This window comes from Carettochelys insculpta, chromosome 15 (assembly GCF_033958435.1).
Source record: "Carettochelys insculpta isolate YL-2023 chromosome 15, ASM3395843v1, whole genome shotgun sequence".
NCBI classification, from domain to species: Eukaryota; Metazoa; Chordata; order Testudines; family Carettochelyidae; genus Carettochelys; species Carettochelys insculpta.
Window position 1 is genome coordinate 18,313,044 of NC_134151.1, and position 21,826 is coordinate 18,334,869.

Here is a 21,826-nt window from a genome sequence, read left to right on the forward strand (position 1 = left end):
TTTTTTCTGATTTGTTTGGTTATTTGCAATTACAATTTTGTTTCCCTTTAAAATGTCAGGTTCTAGAATCAGAAGTCCAAAGCAGAATGCAGACACTTGCTCTCATCGTGTTTCCACCCCCTATCCTAAAAGAGATCATATGGGTAAGTTCAGGAAACCTGTTTCTGCAAGTTGACTAGATTAATTTTGTAGCCCCCAAGGGTCATATAAGCATCAAAACATTTGTCAGATGGAACTTGTGAACTTAGTTGAAGCCTGATGTTACTACATTGAACGTGTCACTTTGAACTTGACGGATCCTGCCAAATCCAACAGCAGATGATCTGCTATTTCTCATGGTAGAGGAGGCGGTATAACTGTCCATGAGTCAGAGGTATAATAGCTATTGCTGAAAAGACTCTTCAGGGAGACAAAGATATGTACTTCAGATGAGAACATTAGGTGTTTGCTTTTGGGGCTGTTACAGTATACTTTCCTGGATAACAATTACATAATGAATGTCATTACTGTTCACCCACCTATGGAAGAGAAGTGGCAACCTCCTAATAACAAAACATTTAGTTTTGTTTATTTATTCGGTGGTTTTGTACAAACAAGTACATATAAAGTCAAGTGGATAGGTTTTTTGATCTGAAATTAATAGCTCAGGATGGTGATTCTGTTTTATTATCCAGGTGTATAGGTGAAACAACACATTTATTTAACAGTGTGCTAAGAACATCAGTGTAGAGTCTTTGAGAGCATATTTACTAATTGCATTTGGTATGGACTTCAGTGGGAGTAGAGACTGTTGAGTTTAGAACTCAGGACTTCCTGACCCTCTGGTTAGCCCTCCAGACTATACAGACAAGGTTTCCATTCTTCTCCAAACCTTTTTCCAAAATAAGCCCATTTGCCACTCCAGGCTTCATCCAACTACACTCTGGTTGTGGGACTGGTGGGTTTTACCCACATGCTGGAAATGAGAACCTAGCCATAGTCATTGCAAAGGCTAAACATGCCAGCCTTTTGGGACATTCATCATTAAGGGCCACTAAAGCTTGGATTTACTGAATGGAATGGAAAAACAAAACAAAAATATAGTATCTGAGTAGTCTCTCACTGTGGTGAAATGCCAATGTGTAGCTGCCTCTAGGGCTCAGTTCTGCAAGGTGCTGGGTGGCCTCAATTCTCATTGATTAAGGATGTTCAGCACTTGGCCAGAGTGCACAGCGCCCTCCAGAAATAGGCATTTAATTAATAATTATGGTCCAAATTTTGTTGGCTCTTTGAATAGTCTGAAGACCTCTCTGCTAAAGTAACAATGACAGCCTTGGAGAACCATATATGAATGAGTAAGTTGTCATTTACTTGTCCCATTACTTGCAACATATGTATGTCCAACATAGCATTAAATACCCAGGAATAAAATGACTTGTCTATTAAATCTAAGCTGTTATTTAAAATGTCGGTTCCATAAACCTAAGTTCATTTGTTTTCATCCATAAAATACAGCCCTGGGAATGTTGTTTGAGCCTGTCATTATTTTGTTTGTTCACTGGCAGAAAGAAAATAAGAAAACAACAATTAATGTAATTTTAATTAAGAAAAACATACACTCATACATCCCTCCATAAAAATCTTGTAAACATTTAAGAACTTTTCATCTAAGAAGCCCCAGCAGTCAGGGTATTCCAGACCTAAGATAAGAAATAATTCCTACATAATCCATTTACTTTGTTGTTCACTTCTAATGGGCAGTTTGGTGAAAGGCACTTTCCAACATGCGTTTAAAATGATCCATTCAAAAGATAAGGAAACTGCAGCTGCTCATTAAACCCAGAACTTCATGCTGAACTGCAAACATATATTTAACTAGGACAATGTCTATACTAAACATAGAAGTCAATCACCTATGCACAATTTTAGCTATGCCAATTGCGTAGCTAAAATTGACTTATCAGCAGTTGACTTCAATGTCTGTCTACAGGGAAAAAGGTTGATGGGAGCTTTTTCTCCAGTCGACCTTACTTAATTCTTGCAGCTCATGAGGAGTTCCAGGGTCGACCTTGACCCCAGAAGGTGTCATTTCGCATATGCGCAAAACAAAACCCCACAAGTTTGACCCTAAGTGGGTTGATCTTGTGCAGTAGTATAGACCTAACCTAAGAAACACTCCTGTAGGCCTGTTCTGTTTTCTTTTTACTTTAAGATCTAAAAATGTTATGATGCATCCCAGTTCCAAAAGTCCTGAAAATCACAAGCCAACTGCAACTGCAAGACACTGATCAGGGAACTGATAACACCAAAGAGAATTGCAAACATTTTCCATTCTGCTAACATTGTCTATGCCCAAATTCTTCAGATCAATGTATACAATAGTAGATTTTTTAAAAATCTCTTGAATTTAAGCTATTTCAGGATTCATGCACTGCAGCAAAGTATATAATTTTCAAGGAAGTTATACCAAGAGTTAAGTAGGGGCACAACACTAAGCTGTATTGAATGGAGCCATCAATGGCTTACATGATCACAAAAATATCAGAGTTAATAAAGCCTCTTTTAATAGTCAGTTTAGTGCCCATGCATAAATGCACTCAAACTCCAAAAGGTATTTTGCACACTTATTTTTTTTGTATTCATGTTTTTTCACTTCCACTTTTTGTGTATGTAAACATTCATGTTTTGTGTTTTAAAACTGCAATTGCAGATGCCTGGCTGCCCAATTTACATGCACACATGTATTTTGTGTAAGCAGATACAATTTTCTGTGTGTGTGAAAACTTACTTGACCATGCATGGACAGTGTTGGAGACCATTAACATTTAAAACCCAACATTTTGAAAATTTATCTTAAGGACGCAGGGCCATATGGACCCAGAGGAAGCAGGGGAGACATTTTCTGTCTGATAGTTCTGGGAGTGCAGAGACAGATTACCATCTGCCACCTCCCTTTATGGTGTGCAAATTTTGGCCCCTTTTGAAGAGGGCCAGATCTTCTGGATGAGACCTGGAGGCACAGAGCCATGGTACGTTTTGTCCTGAAGCATAAGGACAGGAATTGTGCTTCATCCTTATATGAGCCATGCAAAGGAATTTGGGACCTTCATTGTACCTAAAGGTTGGGCAGAATCTGGGCCCCAAAACAATTGCACAATTTTATATTTCCACATTTTTCAGTCCTGTCATACTGTCATCTGTTAATGATATTAGTGCTACAAGACATTAGACAGCTAAGAATGCAAACTGATTGTTTGCATTTTTCTACATGACTATCAAACACCACATTTTAGGAAGCTTATAATATCTAATAATGACAGCTGCCGCTAGCTGATCTGGAGGTTTGGATATGAATCTTGAAGCCTTGAATCTTGTCCAGTGCTCTGGATTCTACAATGTTAGACTTTCTTCATGGGATATCTAACGTTTCCTACTTCTGGCTGGGTTCAATATACCACAGAAAAAAGCCATTTTCAGAGTTTTCTGATATTTCCATTTCTACTTCCTGCCCAAACCAGGAAGTGCAGAGAGACCCAACAAACATGAGCAGTAATGGGAAAAAAGTTTCCCCAATTTTCCTTTTTTGAATCCCAAAGAAGAGTTTGGATTTGATTTTGTGTAAAGATCCAAAACATTACGTATACATCTCTCTGAATTCTTTGGTGGTGGTCTGTTTGGGGGAAGTGGGTGAGGGTTTATAGTCAGAACTTGACTCTGGCTCCAGATTTCACAGATGTCTCCTATTTCTGCAATGGGGCAAACGAAAACCTAAGGTCTGAAGATCCTCATACTTAGGACTGTTGAAGGTCATGGTGGAGATGTGAATTTTATGTCCAAAGTCAAGGCTGTAGTGAGATATCTAGTTTTGGATGAATGATCACATCAGTTCTTACGTTGTTTGAACTGATTTACCCATTTCTTTAGTAATAACTAACAATAATTTGGAAAGTATTTTAAAGAAATAGCTTAATTTCTTTTATTTTAAGATATCTTAATGGATAATCTAAAAAGCTGCATAAAGAATTTCACAACCATTAATTTCATGCTATTAGAAGTGGCAAGTGGGCGTAAAAGACCCTCTAAATTAAAATGGTCATGGTTTCTACCTACTTAACTCCAATTTTGTATTGTCATGAATGACTCAACCAAGAATACTGCTTGTGTGACCCACATCAAAACATATGAGCTGTGTCTATACTAGCAGACCTCATAGCTGTAATTCACCATCAGTCAATGCCATGAGAGGAGTGGATGGAGACTGTAGACTGGGAAAACTTAGCCCATTTGCAAACAGTGTGAGATAATTAACTGTTTAGGATCTGGATTAACACTGCCAAGCCCATATTTAAGGTAGGAATATCAAACCATTTCCTTACATTCAACACTGCGGAAGGGAATGCTTTTTGTTCCATTTTGTTGCTGTCAACATCATCATCATCATAATCAACAACAACCATGGTCTCAGAGCCTGTTGGTGTCTGATGCTTCTTTCACTATTTCCTTCCATCTTTCCCTGTCCAGTGCAGAGGGGCTGAGTTCCTGGAGACTAGCTCTGCACCTATCTACTGTATCATCTACCCATTCTCTGTGGGGTCTGCCTCTCCTATATGAACCATCCATTATGCTGAATACCAGGGTCTTGATTTTTCATTCATTGTTCATTCTGCAAATATGCCCGAATAGCTGTAGCTTCCATTGTATAACCTTCTGCAGTAGTAACAGAGAGGGAGCTGTGCTAGTCTATATACTATCAAAACAAAAAGCAGTCAAATAGCACTTAAAAGACTAGCAAAATAATTTATTAGGTGAGCTTTCGTGGGACAGACCCACTTCTTCAGACCGTAGCCGTACCAGAACAGACTCAATATTTAAGGCACAGAGAACCAAAACAGTAAGCAAGGAGGACAAATCAGAAAAAAATGATCAAGGTGAGCAAATCAGAGAGTGGAGGGTTTCGGGGGGAAGGTCAAGAATTAGATTAAGATATAAAAGACAGCTCAGCTGCTTCTCTTTGAATAGCTATTCAAATTTTATATTCAAATTCGGCACATTAACACATGGTGTGAACCGGGATGGGAATTTTCTGAGTCACTATAGGGGCTCGTCTGCATACTTGGCTTAGTCTAATTCCTGACCTTTCCCCCCCACTCTCTGATTTGCTCACCTTGATCATTTTTATCTGATTTGTCTTCCTTGATTACTGTTTTTGGTTCTCTGTGCCTAAAATATTGAGTCTGTTCTGGTCTGGCTACGGTCTGAAGAAGTGGGTCTGTCCCACGAAAGCTCACCTAATAAATTACTTTGCTAGTCTTTAAAGTGCTACTTGACTGCTTTTTCTTCTGCAGTAGATTCTCTTTTGGCTGTGTCTTCTTATATAATTCCTCATTGGTGACCTTCTGCATCCACCCAATTCTCAGGATCTCTCTATAACAACTCCTCTCAAACGCCAATATGCTTCTCTTTGAATCTTTTGTTATCGCCCATGTCTCACATCTGTACAACATGCTGCTGAATACACACATTTTCAAGACTCTCAGCTTCATTCCTAAACTAATGGCTTTGCTTTTCCAGCTCTTATCCATCGCCTTCAAACTCACTCTTGCTTTTGCTATTCTAGTTGCTATTTTCTTCTTACAGTCTAAATCATACGTTACTGGTGGTGGGGGGTTTAGGAGAATGAAATGGGATGCAGGGCTGTCACTGTGGGTGTGAGAGGACTGTGATGGTGCTACTCTGTTCAGTTGCACAGGTGGAGGGGCTGGATTTTCTTTCCCCAAATAGTACCTTGTCAGCTGCTGCTGCTTCTAAACATCCCCTTCATGGAGACTTATTTCAGTGCACATGCTAATGGATTTATGTGAAACTTCCATTCTGAAGCATTAAATCCCCCAAAATGCAGGAGAGTCTCACATCTTATCAGAAATTCTTAGGTAAGGCCTGTTGGTGGGAAGGTTCACGAAGTTCTGTGAAGTTCCATAGTGAAGCTGGGTTTAGTTTCAAGTGGATCTGGGGCTGGTTTCTAGCACTGCAGTTTCAACCAAGATTCACTCTGAGTTCTGGAATCTTCAGAACTCTGGAGGTGCCAGGAGAAGCAGCTCAGAAATGCAGGAAACAAAATTGCCACAAATCTGTGTAGCTCAGAATTGCTGACACTTCCCCTGCTCTACTCTACCCATAGCAATTTTTCACGTCCATGGGTTTTTTGCACAAGCACTTTGTTCTAAGTCACATTTCATCACACGATCTGCAGACTGTTACTGTGCAGTGAAGTTTAGAGTATTTAAAAGCTCTTAATTTATAGGGATATATTTAGTGTATTCAAAATAGATCACTTGTCTGCTCAGGCAAACTGTATTAGCTAAACGCTCTGTCTCTTTAATGCCAACCATATTTGGTGCATACATGCACATGTTACTGATATACTTGGCTGTACATATTCGACTTTTGATGCATTCACATTATTGGCTCACTTTTTTTAGAACTGACCTTTGGGTTTTGCTCCTGTGGTTTTGCATCTGTAGCTGATTATTAAGCGATTAAATGACAATGAGTAGACACCTAGTTGATTTGCAAGTGTTACTAAGTAGCTTGTATCAACAGTGAATGGCAGCTAGATTTTTGCAATGCACAACCCATTAATGGTGCAAAATTGCAGACTGGTTTTAAAAACCAGGCCCTTCATTGTCAGATATGAGTCAGTCTATATTACTAATCACTTTTTCATCATGCATATGAATTGCAGAACACCACCATGTCCTTTTAAGGGCACCATGGCTACATCTACATTAGAAGCATCTGTCTCCAGAAGTTACTGCCAGAAGAGATGTTCCGACAAACTTCTGTCAACAGATCTCATCTACACATAAAAGTGGATTGACCTTTTGATCTGCTCTGTTGAATAAAGAGCCCCTGGAGCATCTACAACAGCTTTTTAGTTGACAGTTTCTATCAACAAAACACATTCCCTGTGTCTACACGAGCCCCTTCCTTTCAAAAGGGGCATGTTAATGAGTGGGTTCGAAAGATGCTAATGAGGCGCTGCAATGAATATGCAGCGCCTCGTTAGCATAATGGCGGCTGCGGCAATTCAAAAGTGCAGCTTTTTGAATCGTGCACCGCCCATGGAGACGGGACCTTCTGAAAGGACACCCCCAGTTTTTAAAAGCCCTTCTTATGGGAGAAGGGCTTTTGAAAACTGGGGGTGGGGTCCTTTTGGAAGGTCCCATCTCCATGGGCGGCGCGCAATTCAAAAAGCCGCACTTTCGAATCACTGCAGCCACCGTTATGATAATGAGGCTCTGCATATTCATTGCAACGCCTCATTAGCATTTTTCGAACCCGCTCATTAACATGCCCCTTTTGAAAGGAAGGGGCTCTTGTAGATCCAGCCATTGTGTGTGTAGATGTGCCATGAGTTTTGCAGACAAAGCTCCAGTTTTGTCTAAAACTCTCTAGTTTAGATGTATCCCGTAGCATTGCTGTTTGTGCTTATAGCGGAGATGACAGCCGAGCCAGGAAGAGTAGCCATCAGGAGTATGTTTTACTCTACAGACTGCAAATTAATCTGCTTCCCTTTTAAGAGTCGCCTCATGTTGTTACTGTTTCAGCTATGCTGAAGCTACCAAAGCTGTTCACATAATTCTTTCAGCTCTTACTACAACCAGTAAAAAAGGGATGGGCCACGCCCATACTAGGGAAGATTTCTAGGCTACTTGTGAACAAGAAGCCTCCTCTGACAGAAGTCACTGTTGGAAGGGATTTCCCGGCAAAACTTCTGTGGACAGATTGCGTCTACCGATAAAAGCAGATCAAAAGAGCAATCCTCTGTGTCAACAGAGAGCAGCCAGACTGCCTGGCCCACTCTTGACAGAACAGTTGATCGGAAGCTCTGCAAATAGGGCTGTCTGGTGAACCAGAACCCCTGTCTGTTGACAAAAGTTCCCAGAGCATCTACGTGGCTGTTTTGTCGGCAGAACGCTGTTGAGAGAGGTGTTATACACGAACGGGGAGAGGCGTAAAGCTGTTGGCGGGTGTGCTGGATTTTGTTGACAAACTGTTGACAAAGCACATTTTGAATGTTGACGCACTGTGGTTTTTCCCAACAAAAGCCCAGTTTTTTCCAGGAAAAGCTTCTCATTTAGATGTAGCCCTAAGGAAAATCCACGTGTTCCATGAAGGGGCATTTGAGATTCAGTGGTAACACTTTTCAGTCTGACTTAGTACTTAACCAGTGTATTGCTAAGGGGACACTGGACTGCTAGGGAGGTTTGGTTTAGAATGACATGTGAAATGAAGGCCTGTCTCGGCCACTTACTGCCATTAAAGATGCCAACACATATTTTGTAGTATTAAAGATATTAGCTCCAGCAGCCTGACAAATTGTAACTTGGATACTTGCATTCCACTTACCCAGATCTCCCCCACTTATTTAAATTGGCTTTATTTTAGTTACAAAATCATTGGGGCAGTGTCTATGCCTTCCTACATGTTTGCACCAAAACAAATACAGGTGAAACCTCTCTAATCTGGAACTCTGTCATCTGGCAACATCCACAATCTGACATCATTTTCATTAGCCAGATGAGCACTTATCAGGGATGTGGCCAAGTCTTTCATGGTCCCATAAAGTTTGTGTACAGCTACCAGTCATGGCTCTCCTGTTCTGTGCTATCATTTAGCTGTAATTTACCCCTAAATGTCTTCTAACAGCTCATTAAGCAGTGAAAATGTTGGTAATGTGCTAGACAATATTGACCTCCTGTGTTCCAGTAAGTTCTCTCATTCAACACCAGTCAGGCCCAAGAGAGGTTCAGCCTGTAATAATATAGTGGTGGTTTTCATTTTTTCCCCACAAACTCTTCTAAAGTGGTGCTGCCACTGTAAAACAACTGTGTTCCTTCCATCCCCCAAAGTGGTCAGATTCCAGCTGTGCAGGAATCATCTTTTTGTTTTCCAGTGTTACTTGGAATGAAAAGTTCTGGCATAAATGTGCAGGAAAAAGCCTTTCATGGCTGAATATTTCCCCTTCCCCTGGGATAGCAACAGCTTCACTGAGGTGACTGTACCTGCTTCTAGCCCCAGATTAATAGGATGGAGAAAATGGAACAAAATAGGGGTTTGCAAATTCCACCCTGATGTCTGGCTGCCAAGGGAGCCTGTCGTGCTCAGTTCAAGGGCTAATCCACGACCATCACTCTACTGCAGTAATTATGGAGCATTAATGAGTCTGTTTCCTTATTACAGAGCTCAAAATAAGAGCATTGGCATTCCTTTTAGCTTGGAACTTTTAAAGTCTTAGCCCAAGGATTGTGAGAGGAATGGATTTTTTTAATTAAGTTTGCATTCAAAAAGTTGTGTTTAAACCATCTGTTCTCATGCAAGGCTGGTGGGGGGGCAGAGAAGGGGAGTGGAAAAGGGAGGAGAGAAAGCTAGCCACAGATTTTCATCAGCGAGCTGTTAAATTAGTCTCTTTACTTCACAGGGCTTGTTTTATTCAATCTGCCTTTATTAAGAACACAGGTTTGATTCTGAGAGGAACAAATTCTTCTGGTTCTTTAAGGAAAATGGTTTTAAGCAGGGTTTTATTAGGCTGCATTACTGGCTAAGCGATACAACATGTTACCAGCGTGAATCATCTGATTTAAAGTGACGGGAAAGGAACTTGAAAAACACTCAAAGCCAAAACATTGGCAGGGAGGGGCTAACAGGGCCAGATTTGATCTGCTTTTGCAAAGTTTACTGTTGCATTTGGTAGTAACTGTCTGGGGTGTTTAGCTATTTTGACTATGTTTGTCTTCCATGCTGAAACTAAAAGTCAGAAGTCAGGGTCCAATTTTGATACGCTGACTCATGCTGAGTAGTCTTGATGGAGTCAGTGGGGATGCTGGTGGAATACACTACTTCTCTGTGAGTGAGAGTCTCTAAAGCTGGTCCTTTTGAGAGGCAACAGTAAGTCATTGCCATTCTTGGCAATACAGGATTGCTCACTACAAGGCCCTTGAAAACACAGTGCACAGTTCAGTTTAATCACAGCACTTGTGAATAGGGTTATCACATAAAAAAGAGGACACCCCTGAGAGGCCATGTATCTGTATCAGTATCTACCACTTATGTTGTATTAATGTTTTGTAGTATATATAGTACATTAATACAACATGAGTTGGTAGATACAGACACAGATACCTTCCCTTTCAGGGGTGTCCACTTTTTTGAAAGGTCAGATATGGTAACCTTCCTTTTAAACATCTCCTGTGAGGCTGGTAGCCACATTCAGGGACCTCTTGCTTTGGAAAGCTGGAATTTTGAACTAGATCAGGGTGCATCTAGTGTAGCAAACTCAATGTTTCTTTTTTCCACCATGTTCAGTGAATTCACTTCACCTGCATTCATGCCCGTTTTTGCTTGTGATACACAGCTGTTCCACCAAATGAGCTCCCTTGGCAGGCAAGTTCAGAAATCAGCAAACACAAAGAATAGTCAGGGAAACTGGAATATTTATGGATCAATGAAATATAACTATTTACATTAGATTTTGAGAGTTATGCTCAGCCTACCAGAGGCAAGACTTGGTCGTTGATGTGATGATCAACAGCAACTACCTCACTATATTCACAGCAGTGGTCATGAACTCATGTGCAGTGCTGGGAAAAAGTAAAAAAGGCCATTAAAATACATACAGGCTATGTCTACATGAGAGGGTTTTTCTGGGAAAACTGGGGTTTTGTCAGAAAAAACCCATGGAGAGTCTACATGCAAAATATCTGCTGACAGTGTTATACCCTGCCATGTTCAGGTATGATGTCTTTTTCAACAGTTTCCTGTCAACAAAGCAACTGTGTTGACACTCTGGGACACTTCTGTCGATACACAGGGGTTCTGCTTCACTGGGCAGCCCTGTTTGCAGAGCTTCTGGTCTGGCATTCTGTCAAGAGAAGGCTGGGCAGCCTGGCTGCTCTCTGTCGACAGAGCGAATTGCTCTTTTGATCTGCTTTTACGTGTAGATGCAATCTGTTAACAGAAGTTTTGCCGGGAAATCCCTTCTGACAGTTGCTTCTGTCTACATATGCTTCTCATGTAAACGCAGCCTGAGGGACCAAGGGTATGTCTACATTACAGAGTTATTTTGGAATAGCTTATTCCAGAGTTATTATTCCAAAATAAAATATTCTGGAATGACACAGCTACACTATAGGGAAGCCCCAACATGAGCAAAACTTATTCTGAAATAGTGTGTCCTCAAACAATAGAGCCTATTTCAGATTAGAGCTCCTGGAAGTTGAAATACTGTGTCTACAAAGCAGCTTTATTTCAGAATAAACCATTCTAGAATAGTTTATTTCAAAAGAGCCCCTAATTCCCTGTCTACACAGCACATCTTGAATAATCTCCTGAACAATAGTAAACCTCCAAACTCAAGTAAATACCACATGGCTGGAACAGGTTGTAACTGGAATGTATGCATTATGGTTCATGAGCATCTTTGAAGTCTCTTGGCCAATCAATTCCCACTACTTGATTCAATGTGGATTCTCTCAGCCATCAGCAAATACTGCAGCCTGTCCCAACTCAAGGGAAAACTTTGTGAACACATCACCCCAAGTTAAAAATACCCAAGACTCTCTTTTTTTCTTCTCCCCAAGATTAGATGTAAGTAGGAGGGAAGGGGAAAGCATCTTTGCAGGTTAGGCACTGCAGTTGGTTTCTAACTATCCTTCAGACGCAACAAGGACCTTTCATACAAAGCAGTCATGGCTTACTCAGTTATTGGTGTTCCCTCTCCTGTATAACCTTCCTTAGTCTGGATAATTAGCTGCAGAGACATTGCTGTTTTCCATCAATTATCTCAGAGACTTGAGGGCTATGGTTATACTAATGAGTTTTATGGACAAAATCCTGGTTTTATCAACAAAACTGGTGGCACGTCCACACACAAAAAGCATTTTGTCAACCGTTGTCAGCAAAACTCAGCCCTTAAGCCAGCAGTTTTCTGCCTCTCAGCCATGAGGCATAACACTGCTGTTGAAAGATTCTGTTGAAAAAAAAAAGCTGTGTGGACTCTCTGAGGGGCCTTCTCTTTACAGACAGGGCATCCAGAACAATGGACAGCCCTGTCTGCTGTGCTTCCTGGTGCCTGTTTTGTCGAGAAAGCAGCCGGGCAGTCCAGCTGCTCTGCCAGCAGAGCAGAGTGCTCTTCCGATTGGCTTTTGTGTGTGGGCACACTCTGTTGACAGAAGTTTTGTCAGGAAATCTCTTCCGACAGTGACTTCTGTTGACAGATCAGTGTAGTGTAACTGTAGCCGAGAAGTTTAGCTCCTCCCTTGCCTTTCCAGATATGTGTCCTCTTCTTGGGTTCCTAAGGAGCCATTTATTCTCCAACTTACGTACCATATTTTGGTGAAAAGTAGCTTTGCTTTTTAAGGTTAATCTACACTGCTGTGCCACACTTGCACAGCTGCACTGAACAGCAGTACGTCTGACACAGACCTGCTATGCCCTTGGGAGGACCATTTTCCCAGGAGCATCTTCACTCCACCTCTAAAAGGGGTGGAAACTACATCGTCGGGAGACACTGCTTTGAGTCGACATAACTTACCTTGCTCAGGGGAGCGGCTGTTTCACATTCTTGTGCAATGTAAGGCTTGGTCTACACTAGGCAGGTAAGTTGATTGTAGATACGCAATTCTAGCGATGGTAATTGTGTAGGTAGAATCAACTTATCTGCAGTCAACTCACCTCGCTGTCCACACAGAGGGATGTTGATGGGAGAGTTTCTCCCATCGACCTCCCTTACTCCCCATGATAGCAAAGAGTATAGGGGTTGACTGCCAACCCCAGACAGTTCATTTTTGTGCGTCTCTACCAGGCAAGCAAAATTGAACTCCAAAAGGTCAACCTTGACTGGGTCAATCTTCCCAGAAGGGTAGACATACCCTTAGTTACATTTAAGCAGCAGCGTAGACAAGCACTTTGATGGCATCCACAGAAACAAAGATGAAGAAATGTCTGTATTTGCTGTATCTGTACTGTCCACTTTCACATTTAGTTGCCAGTGTTCTTTGTCTTGCTTATACATCCACACTGGAGATAATAGTACCAATAATAAAATCACAGTTCTGTATAACTGGACTCATTACTAATTTCTCCCGACTTTACTTTCTTTTGCAAAAGTGATAAATGTCAGTCAGAAGAAGGGTCCGTAGGTTAAATCTATATTGCTTTGAGTTTCTCTTCTGTGCCTAACATCAGACGCTAACAGTACATCTTGAACTAATTTAGTGCCCTAGGGTGTTACTTAGTGCCATTCAAAACACAGCAAGCCATTTTCCATGTGCTGAGGCCACTAGGGCTCATTAGAATGGCATTTTTAATAAAACATAAGTGTAACTACAACATTTTGTGGCTTGACTCTCCAGATAAACCACCAAGTACGTCATTCCCTGCTTCACCGCCCCATTCATACACCCTGTAGAGTTTTGATCACAGGGCCAAATTCACTGCGGGTGTCAGTCCACTGAAATCAGTAGCATGCCACCCACATGAATTAGACTTATATTAACTTGAAGTTTCCACAGTGTTGGTTTGGATTTTTTTTAAGCTTTTTTTTTTTAAGCTTAGCAAACTAATGACTGGAAAAAAAACCCTGTGAATTCTGAGATTCAGGTAGGATCCAGACAGGGACAGGTAAAAATAATTTGTTCCCAACTCTCTGCTGTCTCAGAAAAGCCTTGGTGGCTGAACAGTTTCATAATGGTGTGTTCTTTTTCTTTCACTTTTATTTTTGAAATAGATACACACACTGAAGTCCTCATAAGGAGCCTTGGATGAAGATTTGTTTGAGGGGTGCAGAGTAATCCTCAGGTACCATGGTATGAGAGTGACAAAGAACAGAATTACTGAGCGTAAAGCAATGGACAAAATCAGAAAGCAATGGGCCATTGGGGAGGTTTGGTGTGAGAGGCTGTTTAATCCTATAGCAGCCTGACCCTGAGACGTGCTGAGACTTGCAACTTCAGCTCACATTCAAAAATAACCAACACTGCAAAGTTTTTTGCTTCTCCTGGACAATGGGGCATTCTGCTAAATAGCACGTATCTTTGCTGTCAGGGTTGGCATTCTTATGGTAGAAAGGCTTTCCCAAAGAGGAAGATTTGGTAATGTTTCCTAGAGATGGTCTGACATGGTAGTTGTTTGGTCTTTGAAGGTTTGGTTTATAGCCTGATCCCCTTGAATGGGAATCCTTTTTCCCTCGGTTCTCACTTGCTCCATCACATACCATCATCCTTTGTCCCACCACAGAAACCGTGTGTCCTACGAAAATTTCTTTCCCCCAGAAAGTTGGTCAGTTCTCCAGGTTTTTCCCTTGAACACTGGACAGTGTTTTCTGCCTGTTGAGTGTCAGAGAAGTTGCTTGTATACTTTGGGTAGGATCCTGAGTATTATTTACCACTCAGCAGTGAGGTTCCAGAGTTGGCTGGACCAATTAGCAAACTCAAAATATCCCACTAGGAGGATGAACTCATCGGGTGTGTGCATCCTGCATTGTACTACAGCAAAGGCTGAAACATAAGCGCTCGTGACCTTTGAACTCCATCACTACTAAGGCCAGGGAGTAAGTGTCAAGAGACCCATGTAGACTTGGGAAGTCACATGAATTCTCTGTGCCTCAGTTTCTTTCCTTAGGGATAAAAATCCAGACTCTCATTTGTAAAATACTTTGTGGTTACCTGAAGGATGGTCTATAAGTGCCAAGTACTGGTGTTATTAGTGCCTGTGAGGAACCTTCCTAGAGCCAATGTGTGTCTACACAATGCAACCACCAAATTATTTCAAAATAGTAGTTGGCTTATTTCGAAATAGGTAAACCTCATTCCATGAGAAATAGGCTCTTTTGTGTGTAGATGCTCTATTTTGAAATAGCTGAGGGCTATTTTGAAATGCATTTTGTGTGTAGCAGCCTTATTTTGAAATAAGCTATTTTGGAAATTCTCTTCTGGAATAGCTTATTTCAAAACAATGCTGCTCTGTAGATGTACCCTTCCTTTGCCATCAGTTACAGCTGTTCCATTCTGAGCTCTTTTGCCTTTTCGCAAAGGGAGTGTGTGTTCAGCTAAATGTATGTGCAGGACCTGGCATATCTGGAGTGCTGCTATAATACATATACCTGATAAGAATGAAGTTTGTGGGAACTCAGTTCCCCTCTGTTTTTCATTCTCTTGCTGTCATCAGCTTTCCAACTTGCATCCCATTCATAGAAAGCAGAAATTCTGGGAACATGGGGGATAGGCATAGCGTGAACGAAGTCAAGAGTCACTGCTGTAGCTCCCAAGTTACCCAGTCACCATGTGATGCTGTTTAATACCAGACCAACGAGGTGAATAAAACCTACAAAAGTTTACGGCGTGCAAATTACTGCTGCACCACACCCTGCCTCAGCTCCGAAATGGTAGCTCTGGAGGTGCATAACTAAAACCAGCTCCTTTCTGCAGTTGGGCAGGAGGAGTTTTAGGAAGGATGGAAAATATTCCAGAGCTGTCAGGATGAGAAGTGTGGGGGGGATGTCACATACCACCTAGATGTTTCTAATATGTACATTGGCACACTTGAATGCTCATTCTTGAAATTCTAGACGTTTACTATTGTGTTCGTTTTGAAGTGGACCCTTATGTATTTCCATGCTCCCTAGGCCGACCATGCAGATGTCCCATGTTCCCACAGCAAAAATACATGTCGATTTTCCATGTTATTTTAGTCCCATCAGTGTGTTTGGCTCCTAGTGCCAGGCTCCACTCAGACACAATCTTTCTAGACAATTTCAGAGCTGCAGCTACTGCCCAGTTGGAGTCCTGGTAAGGGATGTTTCAAGTGAGTGTCCTGGTCTCAGGTGCCTCCAAAGGTGAATTGAGCTTTGGAGACAACCTTGGGTTTGGCTAGTACTGGAGGAAAACTTATTCAGTCTTCCTCAGTGGGAGCTGATGGTGACTGAAGTGCCATGCCAGAGTGTAGGCAGTACAAAACAGTTCAAATCAGGGGGCAGAGAGATACTGCATCATGCTGAAAGGGCTACAGAGTATAAGGAAAACTGCTTCTTATATGGGACAAATATTAGAAGCTAAGTCATTTCAGGTTTCCTGTTTGCTCGCTTCCAAGCATTCAAAAATGGCGTTGTTGTATAACCTGACTAGATGCTGCCGGGCAATTTGTAAATTACACGTTTGAGATTTTTGGGGAAAATTCTATATAACATCACAAAAGAAATCCAGCCATAGTAGACAGGAAGGAACTTTTTAATCCAACATGCGCTAGTCACTGGTATCTGCTGCCCTGTTATCTTTGGAACTATTGCATGATCAAATCAAAAGTTTACCAAAACACGTGTAGTTTATTCTGAAACCTTTACGATCTGTTAGGGAGAATTAAGTAATGTGAGAAGTGTATATACGGAGCAATAGGTGGAGCTGTTATTATTCATGCAAGAGTATGCATATGCACATAGAAATTGTGTACAATTTTGAAAGCAAATTTGCATTAAAGTCTGCTTTGACTCAATAGGACTCTGAATAGATTAATTTTCATCGATATTGGACTGTGATGCAGGTTCAGGCCCAGAGGGTACATCTGCAGACTGCTGCAACAGTGGGAGGATGGCTATGTACTTGTAGCCCTAATGTTCTCAAAATAGCTGCACAGACAGCTCAGGTTGCACAGGTTTGGGTGAGGCATTTCTCTTGGGAAGTGGGTGTGGACATTGTAGACAGCTGATGTGCTTTGAAGCAATTGATTTGTTTTATATATTCTACATCACCCCTTTGTACTTCAGTTTTGTCATCTGTAAAATAAGGATAACAATATTGCTCGGCTTCAGATGTGCTATGAACTCTACTGAAAAAAGCACTATATGGCTACGTCTACACGTGAAGCTAACATCGAAATAGCTTATTTCGATATAGCAACATCAAAATAGGCTATTTCGATGAATAACGTCTACACGTCCTCCAGGGCTGGCAACGTCGATGTTCAACTTCAACGTTGCGAGGCACCACATCGAAATAGGCGCTGCGAGGGTACGTCTACACGCCAAAGTAGCACACATCGAAATAAGGGTGCCAGGCACAGCTGCAGACAGGGTCACAGGGCGGACTCAACAGCAAGCCGCTCCCTTAAAGGGCCCCTCCCAGACACAGTTGCACTAAACAACACAAGATACACAGAGCCGACAACTGGTTGCAGACCCTGTGCCTGCAGCATGGATCCCCAGCTGCCGCAGCAGCAGCCAGAAGCCCTGGGCTAAAGGCTGCTGCCCACGGTGACCATAGAGCCCCGCAGGGGCTGGAGAGAGAGCATCTCTCAACCCCCCAGCTGATGGCCGCCATGGAGGACCCGGCAATTTCGACGTTGCTGGACGCGGATCGTCTACACGGTCCCTACTTCGACATTGAACGTCGAAGTAGGGCGCTATTCCGATCCCCTCATGAGGTTAGCGACTTCGACGTCTCGCCGCCTAACATCGAAGTTAACTTCGAAATAGCGCCCGACGCGTGTAGCCGCGACAGGCGCTATTTCGAAGTTAGTGCCGCTACTTTGAAGTAGCGTGCACGTGTAGACACAGCTTATAGGAGCTAGATATTCTTATTAATTATTACAGTCCCAGGAATAGGCCACTGTGAATCTGCAGAAACTTTTTTGTTTTTTTGGGCAGAACAATTTGTATTTTAAATATCCTCAACCCAGAGTCTTCCATGGAATAAGGGGTTTTAAATTATTTAATTATTATTCAATGCTTCTGCACAAGTGGTTTTGGAAAGACCTGCAGCTGGGGACAGTCTTACTCAATCAAAGGGATTTGAAGGTTTTTGCCCAGGTTTCTTATTCAAAGGGAGGGTAAACACTGATGCAGAATCTCAGCTACCATTGCATACGTAGCCTGTTTAAAGGTGGACTGCTGACTTCATGTATCATATCATGAAGGTACACCTCTGCAATCGGGGTTAAAGCAGTGTATCCTGTTTAAACGGAATGTGGGCAGGACAATACAGATTTAAAGGTCCCCTCCGAGAGATGTCATCTGCATACTTTTCTCTGTTCATATCCTATGGCTTTTTTCCAGGGTCTTACATGAGTTGTGCTATTGTGCATTCTTAAGCATTTGCCATGTTTCTGGATGCTTTGCACAAAGTAGTACTGCTTTGTGGTGCACAAAGCAGTTCCTGTATCGAGAGTTTGCACAATCAGTGTTACAGGAATGGAAGATCATTATCATGCCATTATCTTTGCATACCATTCCTAGGCAGCTGCAGGAATGCAATATGCCCAGATGTTGTGGGAGTAGGTAACTCAGAATATCCTGTTTTCCTCATGTAGAAATGAATCAACATTATTTTAAAGGCATGCTTTACAAGAGATATTATTTTATTGCTCTTACAACACCTAAAAGGTGTTTCACAGGACAAATAAAAATGATCAAGGACAGTCTATTGAACCAGGGGTTCTCAGCCTTTTTCTCTGTGAGTGGCCCCAACATATTGTAACAACTCCAGGGCCCATCTGTGCCACAACAACTGGTTTTCTGCATGTAAAAGACAGAGCCGGCACTAAGGGGCACAAACATGGCACTTGCCTGAGGTCCTATGAGACACAGGCTCCATGAAGCTATGTTGCTCTGTCTTCAGCTTCAGACCTGGGTGGTAGGACTCCAGGCATCAGCCTCATCTAGTGGGGCTTTGGTTTTCTGCCCTGGTCCCCTTTTAGTCTAATGCTGGCCTTGCTTGTTGGATCCCCTGAAACCTGCTCACAGCCCCACAGGGTCTCCAGTTGAGAGTCACTGTCTTGAAGACTAGCAGTGTAGTGTTAGAAGTGGCAAAATGAGTGTGGGTAACCTAGCATAGGGGCTGAGGCTGTGAGATGGCCTGACCAAAATACAATCATTATTATTGACTCCATTTTCATGGGTATCATGTGAGAAATTAGTCTTCAGCAGGAATTTGAAAGGAAGGAGGTAAGTTCCTTAGCAGACCAGAATGGGGAGGAATTCCATGCAGATGGGTTGGCATCAGGAACAGGTTGGTTACTTCTATGGTAGAAGTAACAGATTGTTTTCTGTAGTTCAATTGAGCTGAAATGGGTACCACTCTTTCACCTGGGAGCAGCACAGTAAATATCTTATGCTATTTTATCTCAGCACATTGGATAAAAATCTGTCAGAAGGGGAGGTTTTGGGTGCTGTGCACATCTGAAAATGTAGCCTTTATTCAAGTGCCTCACGGAGCTTTTTTGACAACCTGGACCCAACTGAGGGAGATGAGTACTGTAACTGGCAATTTGGCCCTGAAAGTTGTATGCTTCAGGATATGTGAAGCCTGCCTGTATTAGTGAACTGTTCTCAGCTTTTGAATAGGATCATTTCCCAGCAGCTTTGACATCCATCTCTCATTCTGAAAAGTGTCAGGTGAAGAAATGGTAACACAGAATTACATGTGACCCTGGGAGGGAAAAACATACAGAAATGTTTCCTTAACTAAATGAAGGCTCACAACATCCAACACAAAAGCTCTCTCTTGTGGTCTCAGCATGCAAAGACACCTTTATAAATTACATGGTGAAATTCAAAGGCAGAGAGACTGCAGGGATCAAACCTGATTTTAAGTTCTAACAAAAGTAGATTTTTCTAGATTTTGTCTTAATATTAGACTTTTTACTTGGGAAATTATAAGTCTCTGTGACTCTTTTGGCGCTAAATTTTATCATGACACAGCAGTCTATATTTTTATGGAAATATACTTGTGAAAATGATATAACTGGAATAGGCTTTATGCAAATTACTGTGAAATATCCTTGGAAAAGCTGTAATTTACTGAATATAATTATTCCACTTATATGCATGTGCCATTTTTGTTGATCAAGTTAGGAACATTAAACTATGTACCTTCACAACGTTTTTCTTCATGCAGCACATATTGAGCCCATGGAATTCCTTGCTAGATGATGTTGTAAAGGCCAGGACTTTACAGGGTTCAAAAATGAGCTAGAAAAATTCACTGAGGTCAGCTCCATCAATGCCGGTTAGTTAGGATATGTAGGAATGGAGTCTCTAGCCTCTGTTTATGAGAGGCTGAAATTGGATGACAGGACAGGGATCACTTTGATGGTTACCTGCTTTTATCACTCCCTCTGGAGCACCTGGCATTTGCCTCTGTCAGAAGATAGGATACTGGGCCATATAGACCTTTGATCTGATCCACTATGGCTGTGGTTACATTCTTATCTATAATTTCGTATTCAATGCTTTGGGTCACCCCCACGGTTTGCACTTCAGGGCAGTGGTGGCCTCTTAGCACAGCGGATGGAGCTTAATCTTCCTGCCCACGTGTAAGTCAGCCTGTGAAATATGGAGATGTGGGAAGGCCTTGCAGAGACTTGTGACCATGTCACCTGATGCTGGGATCCATCTTGGATGCTGTATTTTTCCACAAGAGCAGAGGGAGAGTTTACACTGAACACAAAGGATTCCCACCTATTGGAAAATCTATTTAACGGTGGGGAGTAGAGTAATCCAGGTATCGATTCTCCCTGTCTACCCCACCATAGATCTGGAAACATCTAACACGAAACTAGATCCAGCATGGAAGAAGGTCTAGTCTGTGAGGATTACTACAACAACTTTTAGAGCAGGCTATTACATGTAACTATATATTTTCTTAGTGTATTAATCTTATCTTGCATGTTCTGTTTCATTTTGATTAATAAACTACTTTGTTCTGTGTGCTGTCTCTTAAGACTGCTTAAAGCCTACCTTCTACTCTTAAGGAAATCACTTTTGTTTATTAATATACCAGAGTAAGTGTTACCAGGAGTTGTTACTAGGAATTGTTACCAGGCAAGGAGTCTGCATATCTCTTTACATGGAGAAAGAAGGTGAATTTCATGAGCTTATGCTGGACTCAGTTGAGGATTCACATGGGACTGGGCTTTTCTTAATGGGGATGGAACGTCAAGTGAAATAGAATTAACAGTTTGCAACTCCCACAAATATTTTCCAGGGCTTACAAAAGCTTTGGGGCCATGAGGCACAGTCATCCCTCCCCTTCAGCAGAAACAGAGGTGAAATATCCACATATGCTTCTGCCTAACTCTGTCTCTTGTCTGCTGCCTTAGATCATAAATTCTTTAGGGCAGGGACTGACTATTACTCTGTCTGTATATTGCCAGGCATCGTAAGTCTCTAGTTTTGGAGACAATTTCTTCTGCTCTCAGTGCTCCCCCTGAAGTTGGCCAGGCAGGATGGATAGAGAGGAGGAAGTCACCTGATTGGAATGTAGAAGTATGAGGAATGAGTGGCAGAGGGGAAAATAACCTGTGGGGAACATATAAGGGGTAGGACCCAGGCAAGTGAGAATAAAGGAGTGCAGGCAGGAACATGCACTGTAGATGTGACTGGAGCTGGTGATGATACAGAAGCAAGAACAGGAGGCTTTGCAGGTGGGTCCTTCCGCAGCTGTGATCTAGTATTTATATTATGGGCCAAACAGGTGAAAACTGTAAAAACAATTTTTAGTAATTTTGAAAATTTCTGTTTTGCTGGGTTCAAAATGGATTTTTCAAAAATATTTCTGGAAAATATCAACAATTTTGCAAAATTTAAATTTTCTAGAGTTTTCTGATTTCTCTTGCTTTTTGATATTGAATGAAATAAAAAGAACATTGGTTGGGATGGTCCCCTCTCCCCCAACACACACATACATTTTCCCATGGATGCTTTAAAGCCTTTTCCAACTTTTGAAAACTGGAATAAGACAGCCTGAAAAAAGGCCCCCTTGTCTCCCTGAACACCACTTTTCCCACGGCATCCAAAATC